The sequence below is a fragment of the Herpailurus yagouaroundi genome, unplaced genomic scaffold, assembly GCF_014898765.1.
Source record: "Herpailurus yagouaroundi ecotype Mexico unplaced genomic scaffold, PumYag 140, whole genome shotgun sequence".
NCBI lineage: Eukaryota > Metazoa > Chordata > Mammalia > Carnivora > Felidae > Herpailurus > Herpailurus yagouaroundi.
This window is the reverse complement of record NW_024412395.1, coordinates 84070378-84095688: the sequence shown is the minus strand read 5'-3', so window position 1 is coordinate 84095688 and position 25311 is coordinate 84070378. Positions and strand designations below refer to the sequence as shown.

The following is a 25311-nucleotide window of genomic DNA, read 5'->3' as shown; positions in this document are numbered from 1 at the left end:
CGCACTTCCCGTGATATTTCTACTGCACAGACCTGCTGTAAACTAATGTCATGCAGACCCACTGTCCTGACATCAGGCTGGTCTTAATGATTCTGTTCTTGATTCGACTGTTTCCCACATAGAGAAGAAATTCTCACTAATTGAGACCGTCTTCCCATTTGTTACAGCTCAGTGGCATTTCCCCATAATTAATAAACACACTGAGATGCAACCCAACCTCCAGAAAAAAATTTCTTGTTTTCTTTGTTTCACAGTTATCAATGGTTCTAGTGGTATCAACTTTGGTTGTTGTTGTTGTTGTTGTTGTTGTTGTTCAAAAAAAGGGAATAAATTATTTAATCTCAAATACTGGCATTCAAACAAAAACACCCAAAAGCACATACTCTAAAACCTTTCATGCAAACTAGTTTCGGGTGCAGGTCAACGGGGATGATATCCTTTATCAGAGGAGTTAATATCTAGTTAAAATATTACCAATCCACAAATAATACATGATTTTAATATAATGGCCTTTATATCAAATGATGGGATAAATAGAGCCATTGAGACTCTTAATTGAACGGGGTGTGGTGGGAAACATGGATTAGTTATTTGCAGTGAAAAACCTTTTCTTGGCAGGTTTGTAACAGTGCTTGAGAAAAGAAATCCAAATTTATGTCTACTCATATGTGGAGACGGAGCATCAGAGCATGTTGCTAAAGTGCAAGCAGCTTCTCAGAGAGCAGCAAGAGGTCAAAACAGGGACCCTGCTGCAGGCCCAGGGCGGCAGTCACAAAACCAGCATGACCAAAGAAAGCCACCCTCTCCCTTCCAGGAAACAGAGCCCGAGCGAGGCTTTGGGATGTTCTGGCCCATTAAGGCATGAGCTTTCTTGGCCATCTCACTGATAGCACGACATGACAGCTGAAACTTCAGAAGGTCTTAAAAAGATTTGCTGCATATTTATCTTAAATGATTAAAACAATGCCAACGAAGCACTGCCCTTTTCTGGTCTGCACCCTCGCTAGTCACAGTGTGGTCCCCGGGGCCAGCAGGGCGGGCTGCACCGGGAGCTTGTTAGAAATGCAGAACCTCAGGCCCACCTTGGCCCTCTGGAATCAAAATCTGCATCTTAACAAGATCCCCTGGTGGTTCGCATGCAGTGCTTGAAAAGCCAAGCTTTGCCTTTGTAGAAATACAGTCTCTGTCACAGCTGCTTCCTTTCTGTATGGAGAACCCCACGGAAGGTGACCTCCCGCATCTTACTTTGCTTATGAAAAGAGCACCAGCGAGTTGGGGATCCTGGTTGGAGGTAGCTTCCTACCCATCACTGGTCAATTAATGCAGCTTTTAGCCGCAATTATTGGACATCACTGCTCCCCAGATGCTTCTGGCGTCTACAAACAAGTTTTTACCCCATCCTTTCCCTGGCACCGGTTTTCTCCCGGAAGTACCTATTTTCTTTCCTTTTGCATCAAGCTGATTTTTGCCAGAATGGAAAAGCTTTGAATTATCAGTTTTTCTAACGTGAACCACTAATGCCTTTCTTAAAGCAGAAGGTGCTTTGCCACTCAAACGCCCATAATTGCAGCAAGAATTGCCTCTGGCCTGGGGACTGTTATTCAGCAGCACTATTACTTCCCACAAGGAAAGGTTATAGATTTGGACTTTTTGCACATGGGGGAACAAAAATGAAATAGGATTCCAGAGAAAGAAAAATAATTAAAAAAAAATTTTTTTTTTAACGTTTATTTATTTTTGAGACAGAGAAAGACAGCATGAACAGGGGAGGGGCAGAGAGAGAGGGAGACACAGAATCTGAAACAGGCTCCAGGCTCTGAGCTGTCAGCACAGAGCCCGACGCGGGGCTCGAACTCACGGACCGCGAGATCGTGACCTGAGCCGAAGTTGGACGCTTAACCGACCGAGCCACCCAGGCGCCCCGAAAAATAATGTTTAAAAAAGAATTCGATAGTCAACATAGCACAGTGGTTAAGTGTCTAGGCTCTGTGTTCGGGGTAACTAGGTGTAAATCTTGGCCCGGCCCTGATGATATCAGGCCAGTTCCTTGTCTTCTCTGCAACTAGGGTTCCTCATTTGAACCTTGGGGACAGTCCTAGTACCACCTGGTCAGGTGGTCAGAAGGTGAGGTGATACATGCAAAGCAATCAGTACAGCATCTGCCATAGCAAATTCTCAATAATGTGTAGTGTTGGCTATTATTATTCATAATCCTTAATTTTATTTCTTATCAACATACATAGTTTGGTTTCTGAGTGACGTTAGGCCAAACTTCAGTTGCATTTAACTAAATATGTAGATGTAAATGCAGCAAAACAACTTCTTTAAAACATGCTGAAATGTCAAATTGCTCTCATTGTCCATAGACCAGGAGGAAAACTATTTGACTTACTAGAAATACAACAAAATCCTACCATTGCAATGGTGCAGGTACACAGCCTCAGCATTATAAGGTACACTGTTGAACCTAGAGCAGCCCAGTGCCGACTAATTAACTTTTCAAGACCTCCAAGGGGTCTCATGGGTGTTTTCCAGGTTTCACCAAGCCAAGGAAGGCTGGAGAAGAGGAAATGGGATTAACTTCTTGATTGGAAGGGTGATTAAACACTGGAACAGGATACCAAGGGAGGCTGCAGGATTTCTATCTCTTGGGAACTTTTAAACAGGAGACACAACTGTCTGGCCTACATGATTCGGGTCTTCTGCCTGGAAGCAGGCAATTGAATGAACTCAAAAGAAAAATTATCTTTAATGTTCATGTTTTTTGAAAAAACAGGCAGAATTAATTTCCTTTCCAACTTGTAGGAAAAGACACTCCTGACCGCCCTCCACCCCGAGGTTCCCAGCTCCCCTCCTTGACCACTCTAACTGTCCTTAGCACGGCTGTGATTCACTTGTTCACATGCCTGTGTCTCCTCCACGAGACAACACGGTCCCTGAGGCGAGGGCACGGTTGTTGCATAGGCACACATGGACACCTGATTCAGAAGAGGAGTGGGGTGGCCATTTAATTGCACAGATGGGGAGGCAGGTAAAAGAGTCTTTGAGAAGTGCCAGGGTGGCTCAGTTGATTGGGCAACCGACTCTTGATTTTGGCTCAGATCATGAGCTCACAGTTCGTGAGTTTCAGCCCCACATGGGGCTCCATGCTGACAGTGAGGAACCTGCTTGGGATTCTCTTGGCCCCTCCTATGATCTCTCTCTCTCTCTCTCTCTTTCTATCTCTCTCTCCCTTTCTCTCTCTCTCTCTCTCTCTCTCTCTCTCTCTCTCTCCCTCTCTCAAAATAAGTAAAATAAACTTGAAAAAAAAAAAGAGAGAGAAAACATTAAAAAATATAAAAGAAATGAAAGAACTTTTGATATTTTCCTACACACAACGTTGAGGTAGCTGAGTCATTCATTTATTCAATATTTATTGAGGTGAGCTATGACAAATGAATTAAAAAATAGTTTTATACCACCTCCCATGCACAAGGTAAACCTTCCCCTGAAGAACCCATGGTAGAGCCAGAAGTACACAATGCATTCTTGTACCTCCATGGAGACAGCAGTTTTAGATTTAAAGAAGTATCCACAACAGGCGTGTCTGGGTGGCTCAGTGGGTTAGGCGTCTGACTTCAGCTCAGGTCATGATCTCGTGGTTTGTGAGTTCGAGTCCCACATCAGGCTCTGTGCTGACAAGTCAGAGCCTAGAGCCTGCTTCAGATTCTGTGTCTCCCTCTCTCTCTGTCCCTCTCCCCCTCGCACTCTGTCTCTCTCTCTCTCAAAAAGAAATACACATTAAAAAAAAAAAAAAAAAAGAAGTATCCACTGTAGGTTGAAAACAATATACTGCAAATCTTGGCCTCTCTCACAGAATTAGAATAGCTTCTTAAAAACCCCATGGGTTTTACCTACTCTAACTCAGAACCATGCAACACGTAGAAAAGAAAGAAAATATGGCTGGCTACCTGAGATGAAGGTTTTAGTGCAGATCCCTTCAATCTAACACTTAGCACTAGTCCATTTTCCTACTTGGTAGCTTTTATTCCAAAGGAACATCCCTGAGGCTACCGTTATGGCTGCACGGTGTGTGAGAAGGGTGGGTTTTCCTCCTTCAGGAGGCCTGCTTTGTGAAAATGCTCTCTTGGTAAACAGAAAGGCCACAGTCTATCAGGATTTCAGTTCAGCATGCAAGTGACTGGCCTATAAACATAATTTTTTAACAGCTTTTCTTCAGCAACTCTGACTGTTTAATTAATCTTCAGCCATTAACCATTCATTTAAAATGCCACTTACGAAATCTTAATTTTGCACATTATCAGCTGGTTCACAAATAGCTAACCATGAGCAGAAGCATAATGATCTCTCTCTCCCTGTTCTTAGAACTTACCAAGCTTATAGCCAATTTTGGCTTCTTAATTAACCATATGCATATAAGCACTTAAATTAAATGACAGTTTTTTTTTTCTCAAGAATTAATGTGCAGTGAAATGTTAACACTGACATCATTCTGCTGTCTTTTGAAGGGCTTGAATGCAGTGCCTTGGCCAGGCCACAAGTACTCTGGATGCCCAAAGGTGATACAGGTGCGAGAATGGTCCTCAGACTGGTTGAGTTCCCCTTGTTGATTTTACTCTTGCAATGATATTATGCATGCATTGTTCAAATTCTTCAACTTTCATCTTTTAAGAAAAATAAGAGAGGTCATCCCCAAGACATTCTTTAGCACTGGGCATTCAGAAACAACAAATCCAGCAGCATATTCCTTTTCTGTGGTTGACCCCAATTAGGTGAGTCAGTTCAAACCAAATAAGAGGGCAGGGAAAGATATTCAGGGCAAAAAAATAATTGTCAGCTGATGCTAAAATGACTTTTTCTCTAACTAGGCCTCTGATTATTAGAGCCTACAGAGAAATTACTTGCAATTTTACAGGTGTCAGCTGGGGTCGTGGTCCAAGCTAAAAACTGGGCACAGAATTGTTCAGGGTGGTTCATCATAGAACAGGAAGGCTTTGACCCATGAGCCAGTGCCTGGGTCATAGCTGAGATTTGATGGATAGCCCCCATCAAAACCAGCTCCAGTCTTTAGGGACTAGACTATGAGTCTGTAATTGATTTGATTGGTGGCAGTAATAAACATTATATTTTGGAGAATTATGGTAATCTTGGGCATTTTTCTTTTTCTTGTGTCCAAATACAGAGATTCCAAGGACAGGCCTAAAAATAATCACAAATGAAAGTTGTGTTGCATCATCTACTAAAACTCCATGCTCCTGGAATGAGGAAAATTGTGAGAGGGCTTATTAAAAATGTTTTACAACACTGTGGGAGTGAAAATGGAAAAAATAGCAGACCATTTTCTGAATCACAATGTGAATTGAGGTACAACACCTCTGAATTCATTAAACACGTAGTGTAGGAGACACATCGGTGGTTATGAGCCTCGCTTTAGTTATATTATACCTGTGCAAATTACTGAAGCTCGTTTTGACTGAGAATTCATGTGCAGGTGTCAAAAAAAAAAAAAAACAAAAACCCACAACCAAACAAACATTGACTGTAATTAGAAACATAAATGTACTGATTGACGAAAGAACTTAGAACCAAACATGCGCATAAACAATTTGAGTCTCAGCAAACTTGGCATTTTGTAATCCTGTTAGCAATTCAGTTTTTAATCCAAGTAAGTACTTAAAATACAAGCATATCTTGACTCTGCAATTTCTGAGGCTGGATTCCAAGAGAATGACAATTTAGCCTCCTGGAAGACCTTTCAGGCTGAAAGGAATCATGATAGCTTTCCAAAGAACAATGTATAAAATTCACTAAGCTACATCCATTCTGTGATTCCTTCACTGATCATCAATTCATCTAATAAACATGTATTGGGTACCTACTATGTGCTAGCCTCTGGGAATGCAGATATTGAAGGTAAGTCTTGCTCACAAAAAGGTACAGTCTGGTTAGGCCAATGTGCAGTCACCCACAGAGTTTCGTTTTGATTTTAGTATTTTCCCTTTCAAAAACTCCCTGAGCATTTTCCTTTGAGTTAAGAAAGTAAAGGTGACTGTCAAATTGTTGAAAGAAGGAAGACAACTTAACCTAGTGACTCAACCAAGTACGGAGCCCAGGCCACCAGTATCAGTGCCATGGGCAGCTTGTTAGAAATGTCAATTTTAGGGGCGCCTGGGTGGCGCAGTCGGTTAAGCGTCCGACTTCAGCCAGGTCACCATCTCGCGGTCCGTGGGTTTGAGCCCTGCGTCAGGCTCTGGGCTGATGGCTCAGAGCCTGGAGCCTGTTTCCGATTCTGTGTCTCCCTCTCTCTCTGCCCCTCCCCCTTTCATGCTCTGTCTCTCTCTGTCCCAAAAATAAATAAAAGTTGAAAAAAAAAATTAAAAAAAAAAAAAAAAAAGAAATGTCAATTTTAGGGCTCCACCTCAGAACTACTCAGTCAGGAACTTGGTGGTTCAACAAGCCCTCTAGGTGATTCTGATGCAAAGCTCACATTTGAAAACCATTACCATGGTTGATCTTTAACTGCAGAAGCATACATGTGTCAGATTAATAAGGCGTCTCCTAGCCCTGAGAGTAAGTGAGGGGTTGGAAATGGGTTAGATTTCTGGGAGTGAGGATGCATGTCCCTGAATAGGCTGAGAATGATGGGTGCCCTGAGACGTGGTGAAGAAAACGGGGAACCTTTTCTATATTGTGATCTGTGCTACGGCATACCTCTTGGGCCAGTGAAGAAAAGGTACCATACAAGCTGATTAACTCATCCTCTTTGTTCTCTGTCTGGTGTTGGCAAGAGAAACTTCTTTCCTTCTTCCCACATGCCAACCTTTCCACATCAGGATTTCCCCCCATGCTGCTCTTCTGTCTGCAATGCTTTCATTTCCCTTTCACCACCAAACTACTCTTGGCTACGCACTCTTCAAGCCCCAACTTAAATGTCACTTTCTCAGCTAATCTTTCCTTGATCCTTCACGATGTCAAATATGTTTCTAGCACCTGGTGCTTCTCCTTGGTAGCACTTATGATTAAGGAGTATTTAATATTTGTCTTCTCTAGTAGATCATAAGTTCCATGACATTAAGGACTTTGTCCAAATCTCACTCAATAAATATTTGTTGAACGAATGGGGATTTTTTTTTATTTATTTAAGAAACTGTTTCTTTTCTGTCAACCTTATTTCCAATTTGTTTGCCTTTGTGGAAGAGCAGCTTAAGACCACTTAGTGGTTGCTGCTAAGCATTCAGTGGTCTGAGCAGTGGGAGGTATAGACCAGTCTTCAGTGGGGGGGCTGAGCACTCCAGTCTTCAGTAGGGAACTTCATGCCTTCAGACCAGCCTACAACTTCAGGTTGAGTAGCAATGAACTCAGGAGCAGGAGCAGTCCATTCACCCTGAAATTCCTCCTTGGACACAGCTTTTTCAGCAGTGGTCTGCTCTTCCTTTTCAATCTCCTCAGGATCTCTGTAGAAGTAGAGATCAGGCATGACCTCCCAAGGGTGTTCATGGGCAATGGTGCCATGCATGTGCAGAACTTCCCAGGTCAGCATCCACCACATAAGACCCACTGAGTGAGCTCCCTTGTTGTTCAGGGATGGCAATGTCCACAAAGCACAGGGAAGAGTCAGTTACACAGACCAATGGTAGGAAGGTTAACATAAGATGCCTCTATGAGAGGCTGGTAGTCAGCCCTGGCATCAGGAACCACCATAGGCCTTGGCTCTCAGAAGGCTGCCTGGATCTGGTTAGTGAAGGTTCCAGGAGCAAAGTGGCCAGCAACAGGAGTGGTTCTAGTAGCAACAGCAAACTTCAGCGCAGCTCAGTGGCCAGTATTCCTGGATGACATGACACTGACATTAGCTGGGTTTTCAATGGCAACAATGGCATGGAATGCCAGCAGAGACTTCTCCCAGGTTCCCTTCAGATTTAGGGTAGACACCACCACTTTTCTTTATTGATGTGCTCTTCCATCTGCAAGTCAAGGTTGGTGCCACCTAAGTGGGTTCCTGTTGCAAGGAATTTGAGGACAATCTCCTCCTTCATTTGCAGGACATTAAGGGCTCCTGCAAACTTGTGAAAGGTTCCCGTGAAGCAACAATGGGAACACAAAACAATGCCATATGGACACGTCCCTGGGTGGAAAGGCCGAATGGGGAGTTATTAAATCATAAATTATATGGAATTCAAATGAGTATTAAAGAACCATGTTTCCTAATACATCATCAGCGGTAATCCCCTTTTCTTATATTTTTTAGATATTTCTATTTTCTACTTCCTTGCCTGATGGATCTAGTAAAGGAAAGGGCATCTTAACCAACAGTGGCAGAAAAATGAGAAAAGAAATGGCTAACATTTGTTTGAGCACTTAATATGAGGCAGCTAGTATTATAGGTTTGAGCTGCATTAACTCTTCAAGTATCTAAAAATTCTATGAGACATGGTATCATTTTTTACCCTGGAGGTGAAAAGAGGCTCTGAGATGTTAGATATTCTAGTCAAGGACCACAGAGTGGTAGAATTCAGATTTACACCTATGATTCATATCAACTTCAAATTCTATGCTTTGACCACTAGAAGAAAGATAATCATCTCAAGAGAAGTAATAAACTGACAGTTAAATACTGTTCAAGGGACAACACAATATATGCAAAAGGTCTTAATACTGAGAATATATTAACTGCTCAATGAATACTATTATTAGATACCATCACCATCATCATCACTTCCCTCATCCTTAGTCTTGAAAATCCTCATAAATATGCTTCTAGAGCCTAAAACCCACATCTGAACAGATTCTGGACATACTTTATTTGATAATAGTTAAGTTTGGAGAAATCCTCTCACAGACAAAAAAGACCCAAAAGGAAATTTATGAACTGAGCCTCTTCAAAAGTATAGACTCAAATGATATGAAAATCGCCATTGAAGTCTACTGCTTTACATTTTTTGCTTCCCAGTAAATCGGTTTTGAGACTTGGAAATCACATACGCTTGTGAAAGTTGTTTTCCAGGCTCTAAACTGGAATAAGGCACATTACAAGCCTTTTGGTACTATAATGTCCCAAAGTTCTAAAACACTTAGATCTATATCTGCTTCTTGTTCTTGGCATTTCTCAATTTTTGCTCACTTAAGTCCCCAGAAAAACCAATTTTTAAGACATTTGCCAGCTTTCACCAATACCGGCCTCACTATCAAAATAAAAAGGCAGGAACAAAGCTGCAGCAAGCAGAAGCCATGGTAGAAGTGGAGCGCTACCGGATTATTTCTTTTTATGGAAGAACGGAGACATTAACTGCAAGAGAAAACAAACCTATCCTTCCTCTTGCTCAATATGGTCACTGAAATGGTGACGATGGCCTGGAGGGTCTCTGAGTGAGAGCATGGTAGGGAGAGACACTGTTTGGAAATGCTATTAATGTAAAGGTTCACAAGACCAATGCTCAAGAGCATAGAGTGACTGCTCTTCTGTGGGGCATCAACAAGAAAGACCAACATGAAAAACACTGAATGCTAATGCTAATGACCAATCTCTTCTACACCTTACCCCAAATCAGTATGTATTTAAATTCAAATCTGAAATTGTTTATGAGTGGCTGTTCTGTACCAGATCCTATACATGTGGCCTTCATATATAGTAGTATGTTTAGTCCATTAATAACAAATTGTATTAACTATAAATTTACATTGTCATAACATTAACACTTAACATTAAAAATGGATATGGGAGTTCCATTTTTGGTAATGGTAGAATAGTCTGCTGCATTCTCACTTTCATGAGAAGAACCAGAATAGCTGGACAAACATGAGGAAAAAACCTGCTCGAAGGCATTGGAGAATGAAAGGAGACAGAACTTGAGGGACCAAGATTGATTCTGACATGTAGATAAGCACACTGAATCAAGCTTAATATTCTGTGGTACTTTTCTCTGCAAGTTTTTTGCTAATTCATAAGTGGCATAGAATCAGATGCTAAAAAAAAAAAGAAAAAATGAGAAGAGCTTAAAGGCTAAGGGACTTGGAGACTAAGAAGAGATTTTGACATTCTTATAAGATTGGCAAGATAGAAATTAGAGTCCATGGCCTACTTAGAAAGAAGGGTCTGGTAAACAACTCAGATTTACAGTTAGGAAAACAAAAAATACATCCCAGGAGTACAGGTAAACGACAAATAGAGTACCTTTTACAACAACTAAAATCCAGCTTCCGGTCATCTAAATCTCAGATGAGAATAAATCAATATGGCCCTAAACTGCCTGGCAGAAACAAAATAAGTCCTCTCTGGAAAAATAACGTTGGCCTGACATTATTTCTACAATTTTCAAGCACTATATCAAGCATGCAGTCAGTGTACAACAGGAGATAGGACCAAAGGACTGAAAACAAAGTGGAAAATCAAACAATAGCTAATTAAGATACTTCTATGATTAGGCATGGTCTTAAAATAACTGTAATTGATATAGTCAAGAAAAAGATGACAAGATGGAGAATTTCATCACAGAAGTATAATCTCAGGGTAAATTAAATGGACATGTTAAAACTGAAAACTACCAGGGGCGCCTGGGTGGCGCAGTCGGTTAAGCGTCTGACTTCAGCCAGGTCACCATCTCGCGGTCCGTGAGTTCGAGCCCCGCGTCGGGCTCTGGGCTGATGGCTCAGAGCCTGGAGCCTGTTTCCCATTCTGTGTCTGCCTCTCTCTCTGCCCCTCCCCCGTTCATGCTCTGTCTCTCTCTGTCCCAAAAATAAATAAACGTTGAAAAAAAAAATTAAAAAAAAAAAACAAAACAAAACTGAAAACTACCATAACTAAAAATAAGAGCTCAATAGATGGGTTTAATAGAAGATTGGACACAAATGAAGGCAAGATCAGTACACTGGAAGACAAGGCATTCAAAAATAACCAAACTGGATCAAAGGTTTAAAAAAAAGAAGAAGCACAGAACAGAGAGCAAAAAACATGTACCTGTATAAAAAGATCTAATATTTTTGCATCATTAGAGTACCAAAAAAAGAGAGAATTGGACAGAAACAACAGTTGAAGAGATATTGGCTGAGAATTTTCCAAAATTGATGAAAGACAGATTTAAGAAGCTCTACAAACCCTTACCCAGTTTTAAACACAACAACATGTATGCACATGCACACACATGTAAAGCACATTTTAGTAAAACTGCTGAAAACCAAAGACAGGGGAAAACTTTAAAGCAAGTGAAGACAAAAAGGTACATTATCTTCAAAGGAGTAACTGACAACAGACTTTGGTGAAGACACTGAAAGTAAGAAACAATGGAATGCTATTTTTAAAATGTTGAAAGAAGAAAAAGATCTGAAAACTAGATACCCAGAGAAAATACTCTCAAGAAGTAAAGAAAAAATTAAAAAAAACCCATTTTTTAAAGGAAATAAAAACTGAGAAGATGTGCTACATTACAAGAAATACTAGGGAAGTCATAATGGTTAAAAGGAATAATATTCTAGATGGCAGCAAAGATATCCAGAAGGAAATAAAGAGAAATAGATAGAGTTAAATAGTTACCATATAAAACAATAATTACAGTGCACTTTATGGTTCAAAACATATGTATATTTAAAATACATGAAAATATAGCCTAAAAAATAGGAGGGGTTAAATGTTGTTGAAGTATTCCAAGTTCTACACATTGTTTAGGAAATGAAAAAAGTACAATAAAGCCTTGGATTGTGAGTAACTTGTTCTGCAAGTGTTCTGCAAGATGAGCAAACATTTATAATACATTTTAACTTGATAAATGAGTGATGTCTTGCAATACAAGTAGTATGTGATGCTGAACTTCACATGATCACAACTGAACCAATCGTTCTTGTCACTCTCTCTTGCTGCGGGATTGTGGGTCATCCTCTCCCATGCTTTGATGCTTCATCTCAGGCTGCTGTGTTAGGTAGAAATCAGTGATTTTTCAGAACTTTGGAAGGTGCCCACAACTGGAACTAGTGTATTTTTTATCACTTCAAAGCATCTATGGACAGTCCTTTGCTTTTCCATAGAAGAGTAAACTTAGGAATTCTTTGCTTCATTCTAGGTCAGGCTGACTGCAGATATAGACTCTTTCCTCTGCTGCCTTATTGTCAGTTAAACTTAATATAGTATATGACAAGAGTTTATTAATACTGTACTGTAGTCAACATCTGAGTGAGCATATACAATGGTCCCCATGCATAAAAAGATTCCATGGAGCCAACAGATAGCAGTGATTCTGTTAGTGATAGTGAAAGTCGTCCTACACAGTAACCCTCTTCTTTCTTGTCTCCCTCACACCAGCCACGAAAGTTTTTAAAGGTAAGTGCAGGTTTGTTTATTTTTCTTCATATTTTGCATTCTCTTTATTATTTTGTGTTATATCACAGTATTGTAGCATCTTTATATGAATATTTGGAATGAATCATCTGAGTTTCCATGATTTCCTATGGGGAAATTCATTTTGATATACAGGTGCTTTGGATTACAAGCATGTTTCTAGAACGAATTATGCTCACAAACTAAGGTTTTACTACACTACTTTATTTTGAAATACAATAAATGAAGAATGCATCTTTTGAGTATTAAAGGAACTAAAAGGAGGGTAGAAGAATGCATAACAAACTCACAGAGGTTACATAAAATTGACTCATATAAAATTCTTGGTTAAAACATTTTAAAAAAGGAAAAAAAAGGAGGGAAAAATAAACATAGAATAGGTGGAAAAATAGAAAATAGAGAATAAGAGATTTAAACCAAATTATATCTGTAGTATCATTAAGTGTAAAACAACTAAATACTACAATTAAAATATAAATTGACTGGATATCAAAACAAAATCTATTATATGCCTCTTTATAAAAGACATACTTTAAATGTAAGGATCCAGAAATGTTGAAAATAAAAAGATGAAAAATATACACTAAACAAATATTAAGCAAAAGAAAGGTGGTACAGCTATATCAATTTCAGACAGAGTAGACTTTGAAGCAATAGTCATTACTAAGAATAATGTAATAAAGGGTTAATAATGTAGTAAAGGGTCAATCCTCCAGGAATACATGACAACCATACAGTTTTATGAAACTAATAACAAGCTTCAAAATATAGAAAGCAAAAGTTGACAAGACTAAAAGGAGAAATGAATACATCCACAACCATAGAGGTTATTTTAATTTTAAAACAGAAAGTAAAAAATCTACAGAGCATATTCTCTGACAAAAATGTGATAAAATCAACAACAACAACAAAAAGGAAAATCTCCCATTATTTGGAAAGGAAACAACACACTTCTAAATAATCCACGGATCAAAGAAGGTTCAAGGAAAATTAAAAAACAAACATTGAACTGAATGAAATATAAGCACAGCATGTCAAAATACATAGGATACAGCTAAAGCAGAGCTGGAGAGAAGTTTATAGCATTAATGTTTCCATTAGAAACATTCCATAAATGTCTCCATTAGAAAAAAAAGAAAGTCCCAAATACAAAATCTAAACTCCTTATTTAAGAAACTAGAAAAAAGAGAGAAAAAGCAACAAAGCAAGTATAAGGAAGGAAATAATAAAGAACAGTAATCAATAAAACTGGAAACAGAAAAATAATAGAGGAAATTAATAAAACAAAATAAATAGTTGGTTATTTGAAAAAGTCAATCAAATTGACAGCTCCAACAAGACTGACAAAGCAAAAAAAGAAAGAGGACAAAAATTACAAATGTCAGGAATGAAACAGAGGGTGATATAACAGGCTCTGCGGTTCAATAAGGGAACATTCTATCAACAGAACAATAAAGAAATGCTAGGAACAACTCCATATGTAAATTTGACAACTTAAATGGACCAACTCCTGGAAAGGGGAAGCTACCATGATTCACACAACATGACATAATTGGAGTAGTCTTGTAATTATTAAGGACATTGAATTATAATTAAAAACCTCCCAAAAAAGAAATCTCTAAGCCTAGATGGTTTCTCTGGAGAATTCTACCAAACGTTTAAAGAAATAACACCAGTTATACACAATGTCCTCCAGAAAAAAAGAGGCAACACTTCCCTTCCCATTCAATGAAGCCAATGAATCCTGGTATCAAACCCAATGAGAGTACAAAACAAAAGAAAACAAAACAATAGACCAATATCTTTCATGAACATAGATGTAAAAATTCTTATTAAAATATTAGCAAATGAAATTAAGTAATACACAAAAAGAATTACAAATTCTTGACCAAATATGTTTTATTCCAGGATGCAAGGGTGGCTCAATGTTTGTAAAACCATAAATATAATCTAAAATACTAACAGGCTAGAAAAGAAAAATCATATGATCATATAAGATGAAGCAGAAACATCATTTGACAAAACTCAACATCCATTTATGATGAAAAAAAACCCTCATAAAACTAGAAACCAAGGATAATTTCCTCAATTTGATAAATATATATAAAAAAAAAAAACCTAAGTGTAGCATGATATTCAATGGGGGAGAGATAGTATGCATTTCTCCTAAGATCAAGAAGAAGTCAAGAATATTTGTTCTCACATTGCTGTTCAACATAGTACTGGAAATTCTAGCCAGTGCAATATGGCAAGAAAAGGACATAAAAGGCCCAAAAGATATAAAAAGAAGAAATAAAGCTTATGTTCACACAAAAACCTGCAGATGATTATTTATAGAGTTCTATTTGCAGTAGCACCAAACTGGAAACAACTATAATTCTCTCAATAGGTAAATGATTGAACGAATTGTGGTGCATCCATACCATGGAATATTACTCAGCAATAAATAGGAATGAACTACTGATACCTACGAGAGCTTGGATGGATCTCAAGGTCAACAGGTTATGTGAAAAAAGCCAGTCTCAGAGGTTACATTGTTCCCTATTTATTTCATTCCATTTAGGTAGTATTCTAGAAATGACAGAATTATAGAGCTGGAAAACAGAGTAGTGGTTGCCGAGGGTTGGGGATGGTGGAAAGAAAGGTGTGTAACTATAAAGGGATAGCATGGGGAATATCTCTGTGGTGATTAAATAGTTCTGTATCTTGTCAAATTCCTGGTTTTCATATTATACTATAATTAATTATATTGATGTAACTATAGTTAGACTTCACTAAGAAAACTTAGTGAAGAGTACAGGGATTTCTCTGCACTATATTTGCAACTTCCTGTGGCTTTATAAAAAGTTCAGAATAAAGAGTTAACAATAACTATGACTATATAAAATGTGACCATATGTAATAACTATAAGCATATGGTTATGAAAAAAGCAAATAAAAATACATGAAGTCATATTGGCCCACCAAATTAAAAACAAAAACAAAAACTACTAAATGGAGAAGAAAGAGCTGTTTAGAATTTTCCACCCAACTTCAGTTCATTCCTAGGTGATTCCTAGTAATCTTAATGATAGAATGATGTAAATGCCTAGATACTAGCATATATAATATTAACTTAAGCTTGAATGATTCTTATTAACTGACAGATGCTTTTTTTGTATATATCTGTATATAGTATGTATGTAGTTAAATCCCTGTAACAGTCTTATGTAGGCACTTTACTTATGCTCACTTTATAGATGAGATAACTAAGCTAGTGAGAAGCTACAACATCAGTAGAGAAAGTGGCATAAGAATATCCAGTCAGGCTTTGCTCTGGCTCAGGCCCAGACCACCTACTGACCTTGATGCAGAAAGTCCACTGTATTTGCATTGAAGAGAATATTTCTCCTAGCCTTGTGCTCAGAGATGTTAGCAATTTGGAAAGTGAGAGGCTGAGTAATGACCAAGTTTGAGGGAATCCAGAGTGCCTGCTCGGGATTAATTAAAAGTCTGTGTAAAGTTACATCTCTTGAATTCTATTTCTGGATGGGTTCATATCAATCCTCAGTCAGGTCTCCAGAGGGGATGGTATTCTACCACATATAAATATTAAAACATCTCTAAGATGTTGGATATTTATGAGTACTAACATTAAAACTATCTTTTACTGCCCTTTCTCATCTCACTGATTATTTATTGTTTGAAAAGATAAATACAGGAAAGCAATTGACCTAACAATGGCCTATACCTGATTACACATTGCATTAAATACAGAAATTATAAAGAGGGCACTTTGGAATCTGTCTTTAACATCAGCAAAGACTGTAATGAAAAGGTATGTGGCTTAGCCTAATAGATTAATGCAAACCACAGGTCACAAGAGGCCGGGAGTAAGTTTGGTAGATTAACACAAATCTAGCACTACTACAGAGAGGTAAGTCAAGGCCCAAGGATTCCGATATGTCTTTGTACCTCCATAGCCTTGAGTAGAGTGCTTTGTACATGATAGGCATCTAATATTCTTTTAATGGAATGAATGAATGAATGAATGAATGAATGAGGGACAGAAGGATGTCTGGCAGGTGAGGAACAACAGGCAAGCTTTTTGCATGGGCTTAGTGGCTTTGACCATTTTTTACTATAATCTACAGTAACAAATGAATTTTGCATCATGTCCCAGTACTCAGCTACATACATGCCCTCCATATATATATACACATGTGTACATTTTACATACACATAGAATCTAATTAAAATTATTAAATAATTCTTATACTTATTATAAGCTATGCAGTGATCTTTTCTATCTTATTTTCTTAAAAAAATGTTGATTGATTTCAGGGTGTACTCATAAGTTACAACCTCCAGTTTGAAGAACCCAGCATAGATGGAAGCTGATGCATGGGTTTTGGATTTATATCTGGGTCGAAACACTGGCTATGCCAACTTATTACTTGTGGCACCATAGGCAAGTTTCTTAATTTTTCTGAGCTCCCAGTGTCCCATAGGTTATCTACATTTGTTACTTCTGAAAGCTGACAATTTAGTTACAGACAAGTCTAGCATAATCCCAAGAGTAGGGCTCTCAGAAGACGGAAAAGAAAAAAATGAGAACACCAAGTTTTCTGTTCTCTTTCTAAAGCACAAATCTGAACATGACATCCCTATTTCAAGGGTTCCCTGTTGCTCTTGAACTAGAGACTAAATGTTTTATCTTAGACGATAATGACATTTAAGAGTATGGCTTATGTTGACCTTCATTTCTTGCCTCCAGATGGCCTAATTGACGTACCAGAGTCTATATATTCTGATACATGTAGTTCCGTAAATGCACCATATTTTCTCTTTGGTTCTTTGCACATGCTCTTCTACCTGCTCAATAAATTTCTGCTTAGATTCCTTCAGAGAGCCTTCTTTGACCACCCAGATCTGCATTCAGTGCCCCTCTCAAGTGCTCCTATAGCATCTTTGGCCAACCCTTATTATAGCATACCACCATTAATATTACAAAATATCAGCTGTATTCCTCAAGAGGACAAAAGACTATATTCTGTTCTATTCTTTTGTGTTATTTATATGTGTGAAGAAATTCTGCACACTCCCTCCCACCTCCTCTTGGTAAACTGGGTAAGTTAGATAAATATATCTTAAGGATCAGGTCATTTGTTTGAAAAACAGTTAAGTCAGTGCTTAAATGACAGCTTTAAGAAATAAGAGTAACCCTTTGGCAAGCATTCCTCAAACGTGTCCACTTACTACCAGTGGTTGAAGATGGCAAGGGGGTGGAGGTCTTGCAGATGGATGGTCACTAAGTACTAACCCCCCTGGTCTAGCTCATGTATAATAAAGGAGAAGGTTATCTACATTTGTCACCCCTGGAAGCTGACAACTTAGGCAGACACAAGTCTAGCATAATCCCAAGAGTAGGGCTCTCAGAAGATGGAAAAGAAAAAAATTAATGAGAACATCAAGTTTTAAAGAGAGGGGATGGAGGAAAGTAGAGTTAATGGTATGTCAGTTACTATTAGCACTTATCTGGTCATAGAGATTTTTTCATTAAGAGATTTCTCATTATTGTTTAAAAGTCACTTAAAAATTGATGGTAATATGTTCTAAGGAAAAAAACTGATTGCTTTGTTCAACTGATGAATTTTAACTCTCTATGGAAAGGGCATTTGTCACTGGCATTCCCAAAGTAAAATGAGATCACTTTGGCTCTGTTTGTAGAAACTAAAAACACATCTCCAAGTCATCTACTGTATTTATTGTTCAAGTCCCTACACACAGCCTCACAAAACTGTGAGTCAGAAATGAGACCAAAAAGCCATTAAACTAAAATAAAAGGAAAAGGAAAAATCACTAGAAAGGGGTTGGGGACAAACACCAACAGAGGCATGAGCTGTGTATGACTGAGTCATGCCTCCATGAAGTGCCAAATCTCTGGAATCAAGAAACTAGATATCAATTATTCTGCATTGTTCAAATAGCACAAGATATTTTCACACCCAGCTGTTCACACCTGGCTAGGAAGCTTTCCTACTAACACTCTTTCTATCCTTCATCACCCTGATCTTAGAATTTCCCAAAACATACTTTTCAGTGGTTATGAAAACCAAGAATGTATGTCCCCCACCTGCTTTACTCAAGTGATATTAGAAGTTACTCAGACTGATATATTTTGGTCTCAGCTATAAAAGAGGGTCTACATAATAAGGATAGCCTCCCACAGGAAGTTAATAATATATTTGAACAGAGTGCAGTGTAGCATTAATCTGTAACTTTTGCATTATTAATGGAAGTGAAAAACAAAGCAGAAAAGTCATCTAGGGGTAATCTGTTTGTGGTAGATGCAACGGGATGGCTCCCTACAAGCTACTTGCAACTCCTTTCTCTCTTGTCTTTGTTTACTGAGGATGAAATACTATGTCTCAATATCCTCTTGAACCTGGAAGAGACTTTTGAATATAGGTTTTCCTATTGAGAAGGTGTTGGGGTCTTCTGGGAAATTTTTTCAAAGGGATGGACTTGACTGGCATATTCCATTGGCTATTTGTGCCTTTCTTCTTTGAAAGTGGACATGAAGCCTACAGTTGCAACAGGGTTCTTAGAATCATGATGTAACATGAAAAAACAATCTAACTACTGGGGAAAACAGAGGAAAAAAATGGAAAGAAGTCACTAATGAGGCCTGAACCACCTAAATTCTTTAAAGGGTGAAAGAAATATATCAGTTGAATTTTTGGTTGTTTACAGCCAAATGGGATAGGACTTCTGGAGCTCACAGGAACTGGGCTCATCATATTCAATAGTCAACTATTGAGTTCAAGTGGGAACTAAACAGATTCAAGTAGCAGGAAGATAACGTTAGTTCTGATGGCAAGCTTAGGGACATCTAATGAGGTAGGGATGATTTTTAACAAGCAGTTGACAAAGTAGGTAAGTGTGTAATAGCTGTGCTCTTCACATGACAGATGTGAATCTGTGAATCTGTGGCAAATGACTGATCTAAAAGAATCTGAGCCATTTTCTAGTTTTCATGCCTTTTAAACCCTTGTTTTCTTTTCTGTCTCTACTTTTTAATTCTTATGATTGAAATACAGCAGCAAGAGTTTTGGATGGGATTAGGAATTAACTATCAACCATGTGACCATGAGACAGATAGAATCTAACAGGGTCCTAAACCCAGGGCTTTAGGGGCCAACAGCTAGATATAATCAATCACCTTCCTAAATAGTTGTATTTAGTTCAATAACTTTCTTTATAGCCCAATAATATATAATATCATCCAATAATATGTAGTCTAATGACCTTATTAAATAATTATAGTCAATATTTATTAAACCAGGCACTGGGATAATTTCATTTATTCCACAAACAATCCCATAGGAAATAGGGTATACTCATTTCTTCATTTTACAGTGAGGAAACTGAGGCTTTGAAAAATTAATACATTTGAACCACGTTCCTAGAAAGACCGATACACCATCTCAGGTCTTTCCCAAATTGAATGCATATGTAATTTCATAATTTTTATAATATGTCCTTTATGTACCTCTATTCTAATGGAACACATTATACTTTAATTATTTGTTTATGAGATCGCTTCAGCTGTTAGACCAAGTTCCTTGAGGGTAAGGAGAGTTTCTAAACTTCTTTGTGTGATCTATGGGCTACAACTCAATGAAAGTGTCCTACAAGCATTGGTGAATACCTGTTGGGAATCAAGGCTGCTTAACTGGGATATTGAGGAGCTGTGTGCCATTGACCACCTTAATTTCACAGCTGTAGTATAGTATATCAGCCAATAAGTATTTAATATGCAGATATTAAGTGCCTAGTATTATACTGAACCACAGAAAGGTCTCATTTTGCATAATTAAATCTAAATGAACATATTGTGTGTGAATATCTGGAAGAGAAAAAAAGCTGTAGGATTCACCAAGAACAAGGAATTCCCTTTCTTGTCAGGGTTACTTGATTGGTAAATCAAGGGTTTCTCACAAACACAGTGTACCTCAATATCACTAAAATATTTTGACAAAGTCTTCCACAATGTTCACAGATGAACTGGAGAATGCACACTAAATAATAGTAGACTGGGTTAATAGTTAACTGAACATCCCAAAGAGTGTTGATTAATGGAGGTCTTGAGTGATGAGTTGCAGGGATTATACTTGACATTGATCAACGATCTCATCAATGACATGGATGAGTCCACAATGATTAAGTATGAGGATGGTATAAACCTAGGAAGGATAGCTAATATATTAGAGGATGAAAATCAACACCTTAAAATATCTTTATTGGCTATACCAATGGGCTAAATCTAACAAGCAAATATTTAACTAGGATAAGGAGAATATCTTTTGTTTGAAGAAGTAACTGTACAAATATAGGATTTTGCACAAAATATTTGGGAATATTTGGCTTGATAGCAATTCAAAATAGACACTGATAGGGCTTTTAGTTAAAAAGTGCACTATAAGCCAATAATGACAGCTTATATAAAAATTAGGGCTGCATTAATAAGTACAATGAATTAAGATCAAAAGATGCCAGAGTCCCATCGATTTTCTATGCTTTTTCCCCCCACTGCATCTTAAATATGGTGTCCAGTTCTCCATGCCATGCTCATCAGAAGGCAATCATAAATTCAACAGATTTGAAAGCACTCAGAATATGGCTACCAAGAAGGCTACAGGTATGGGTTATAATTTAAATGACTAACGCAGCTAGAGGAATTTATACTAAATAAATGATCACATTTCTCAAGGCTATGTGCTTGTTTTCTTCATCCTCATAAGTCCAGATCTAAACACAGAGTCTGGCACATATTTAGAGCTCAGTAAATGTTTGTTAATGAAGGTGGTCATAACAGTCACTTCAAATATCTGAAGGAAGAACTACTAATGAGGCTTAGATTCTGTATCCAGGAAGGTCAATTCAGGATTTATAGTAAATGTTGCATGGAGACAGCATTTGGGTAGAGACAAAGTGAGCACTTCTACATCAATTAGAGTAATCTGAAAGGAAAAAAGGATGTCTCATGAATTTCTGTCCCTGTAAGGAAGACAATACGGGTGAAATGACATCCGGTGAGGGATTTTGTGGAGAAGATGCCTCTGATGGATGGGATGTGAGACTTGACCCCCTAAAGTCCCATTCGACTCTAAGATTCTGTCAAATGATTCATTCATTCATTCTAAAACTATTTACTGAGTACAGACTGATCTAGGGACTGAAGAGATGATGGTGAACCAAGGCATGCAAGGTCCGTATCCTTATGGAGCCTGGAGTTGAGACCAGTGGTCTCCAAAATGGGCTGTGTGTATATCTGAGGTGAGAATGAAAATAGAACCATTATTCATGGCCAAAAAAATCTCATTCTTTCATTAATTCCTATATTTTATAATATAATCTATAATGCATAGAATATCATTAGTAGGGTAAGTACGAATATATTCCTTAGAAACAAATGCACACATTTTGAGGAGTAACACCCAAAAGTATTTTTACTGTTACGGTATGTGATCAAAGATGTTTGGCAACCTCTAGTAAAGAATGTCAAGGAATCATGTCAATGAATGCAAAACTGCAGCCGTGTCAGTCCCTTACATGCCTGGGACTATTCTAAGCTCACTCAAATACAAAGCCTTAATGTTCATATATTGTGGGAGCCCTCCAATCGCTGGTGTCTCAGTGAGAAACCAACACATTCTACCCCAAGTAGCTGTCAGGCATGTGGAGACAGGACTTAACCCCTGCAGTATTCAAATCCCGAAAGAAGCAGCGCCATGAAAATCCAGTCTGAATATTCTGTCATAGTGATAGGAACTGTGTTTAGCCACCATCATTTAGAGAAGAATCCTTTCTAAGCCAAGTTGTTCTTAGAAAGCCTGAAGATTCAGGGCCAAGCCTTGAGAAGCAGGGAGGTAAAAGCAGAAGCTAGTTGTCCCTATTGGAAAGCCACTGTGGGCCACACATATGACATGTTTCTGTGACGTAGAGAGACACGGACAGATAGAAGTTTTATATAGAGATACCAAAAAATGCAAAATGTAAGATTGTATTTAATCATCATAACATGTAAGGCTGTTACGACAATCCACCTTTTGCAAATAAGGAGGGGAGGGTAAATTGCCATTTAATAGTAGGTTTAAGCACAGGATGTGTGTCACATTAAGGGAGGCTTTCCCTGCTCTACCCCTGCCCCACATCTCAGGACAGAGTCCAAAATCCCCAGCAAGGCTGTACCATGGGCCTTTTGCCCAGCTCTCGGACCTGCCCATTTTTATCTCTTGCCATTTACTCTCTCACTCGGGTTTCTATTTTATTGAGCTTCTTGTAGTTCCTCTAACATACCGTGGTTTTTCTCACCCCTACACCGTTCTCTATGCCTCCCACCCACCAGCTCCAGCTGCAGCAGTTGCCCTGTGTTTCCCATAAGTAGTACGTTTTCACGCTGTGCTCTCATTGCATGTGTACATCCTTGTAGCCTCCACTGGACTGTAAGCTCTAGAAAGGTACTCATCTTCCTCCTTGTTCCCTGATGAACTCTCAGGTTTGTTGAATTACATGCATGAAGATGAGACACAGCATCTCAGAAAAGTTAACTCACTGGAAATCATGCAATACTATCCGGAAGAGGATTGAACTCAGGTCAGTGTCATTCCAAAGCCCGAGATTTAACCTGCCATTAGCATGCCGGGAGACTAATGGGTGCCAATCCACCTATCTGGTTTCCTTAAGTAGGAAATGAGAGTATGGGTCTATATAGTGGTGTGGGGTAGGGAAAAGAAGACTGTATAACACAAAGGAATCTAGAATAAAGTCCTAACTCCGTGCTATGTGTGTGACATGGGCAAGTCATTCAACTTTTCCAGGCCTCAGTTTCTACAATGATAATATTAGAAAGTTATTCTGGATGGCTGCTGAATTCTCTGGTTAACTCTGAAATGTGCTTGACCCTTGAACAACACTTTCTTGAGCTGTGTGGGTCCACTTATACACAGATTTTTAAAAAAGAGTACAGTACTATAAATGTATTTTCTCAACATTTTTCCCTCTAGCTTACTTTGTGTAAGAATGTAATATGTAATACATATACCATTTAAAATGTGTTAATTGGATATGTTATTGGTAAGATTTTTGGTCAACAGTAGGCTATTAGTAGTTAAGTTTTGGGGGAGTCAAAGTTGTACACAGATTTTCAACTGTGTGGGGCTCAGTGCCCCTAACCCCTGAATTGTTCAAGGGTCAATTGTATTATTATGTAAGGAACTTCAAAGCTGCAACCTTTTCCATCTTTTTAAAAAATGTTTACTTATTTATTTTGAGAGAGAGAGAGAGAGAGAGAGAGAGAGAGAGAGAGCAAGTGCACATGTGTGTAAGCAGGGGAGGGGTAGAGAGAGAGAGGGAGAAAGAACCCCAAGCAGGCACTGCACCGTCAGTGTGGAGTCTGACGTGGGCTCAGTTTCCTGAACCGTGAGATCATGACCTGAGCCAAGATCAAGAGTTGGACGCTTAACCAACCGAGCCACCCAAGCATGCCCCCACTCTTCCATCTTATAACATCAATGCTCTCTTTATCACCAACCTTGCTACGTTCTTACCACTTTATCAATTCTCATCACATTGCAATTTCTCTCTGCTCCTATCTAGCTGCTGAAATTGTTCTAAATTAATTGAAGACCTCTTAGTGGCTATTTCCTAAATCCTCTCTTTATTTCTCTTTTTACTGATCTCTCTGAAGTATTTGGAAGCCTCACTTCTCTGGTCTCTGCTAAACATCTTTCTCTTAGTTTGAAACCAAAGTTTTTGACTGTTTCTTATTTTCTCCTGTATCCAATGCCACTTTCTTATTCCATGTCCTTCCCATCTTCCAATGCTGTAATCATATTTTAATTTGTCTCAGAGTCTAACCATCTTCCATTTTGTCTGCCATCAAACTGGCAGAGCTATTTTCTCCAAGTACAAAACTATCAGCTCATTCCCCAATTATGACACTTGATGGCTCCCACTGTCCATGGGATTAGCCAATATATAAATACCTATTGCACACATCTTCCATTCATCCTCTGGAACCCTGCGTTGACACTATGATTTAAGTATAACTTCAGAGCCCTTCTTATCACAGATTTCCAGACAGCTACTACCAATCAAGAGATGTGAACATAAGATAGAACCTATTCATTTATAACATGGCTCTAACCTGCTTTCCAGACTCACTTCCTATTCATATTACTTTCTTTCCCATCCACACTCCATGTTCAGGATGCTTCTGAACTTCCCTACTATGCCATGCTGTTTCAGGCCACTTTAACCTTGTATGTCCTAATTCTTTTATAGAAGAAAACAATTTTTCTATTGGATGGAGTCAATATGTACTAATCTTTCTAGAGTCAGTCCAAATATCACTTCCTTTTGAAGACCCTTCCTGACCGGCAGAGCTAGAAAAGCTTCCTCCTCTATTTACATTATGTTGCAACGATCTATTTCCATACGTGTTGATCTCCTTCTAACTAGAATTCGACTTCCTCTGGACTGGGGCCATTTCTTAGTCATCTTTGTATCTTCCCTAGAACTTACGACAGTAGCCGGAACACAGTAGATGCCAAATGAGCGTCTGTTGAAAGACCAAAGAGATGACAAAACGAATGACATGCCTCTAACTGTACATAAGGGTAGGTTTGCAACTCATGGTTCCTGCTAATAGACACTCTCCTCTTAGACTCGCCTGGTTCCAGGCATATCAGGAAAGTTGAGAATTTCACAGATAAAGGACAATAATAACAATAACAATGATGATGATACCAGGTAGTGTTATCGAGCACTTATTGTGTGCCAAGACAAAAACTGCTTGTTTTAACACTTAAAGAACAGGGAGCAGAACAATCTTTAGATACAATGAAAGAGAAGAGCAGAATAAAGGTAATTCTGGTATAAAGAGTCATACTTTGATCTATTATCCAAAAATATGGCAAGTGACTGAAACTCCACTGAAGACA

The 25311-nt window shown here is 38.4% G+C and overlaps 1 protein-coding gene and 1 pseudogene across 1 annotated transcript in view; both read right to left on the bottom strand.

Moving 5' to 3' along the window:
• PARD3B (par-3 family cell polarity regulator beta) overlaps positions 1-25311 on the bottom strand; it is a 1026938-nt gene that overhangs the window by 136489 nt on the left and 865138 nt on the right. The window lies entirely within an intron of this gene.
• On the bottom strand, positions 7193-8061 carry LOC121030951 (40S ribosomal protein SA-like; annotated as a pseudogene).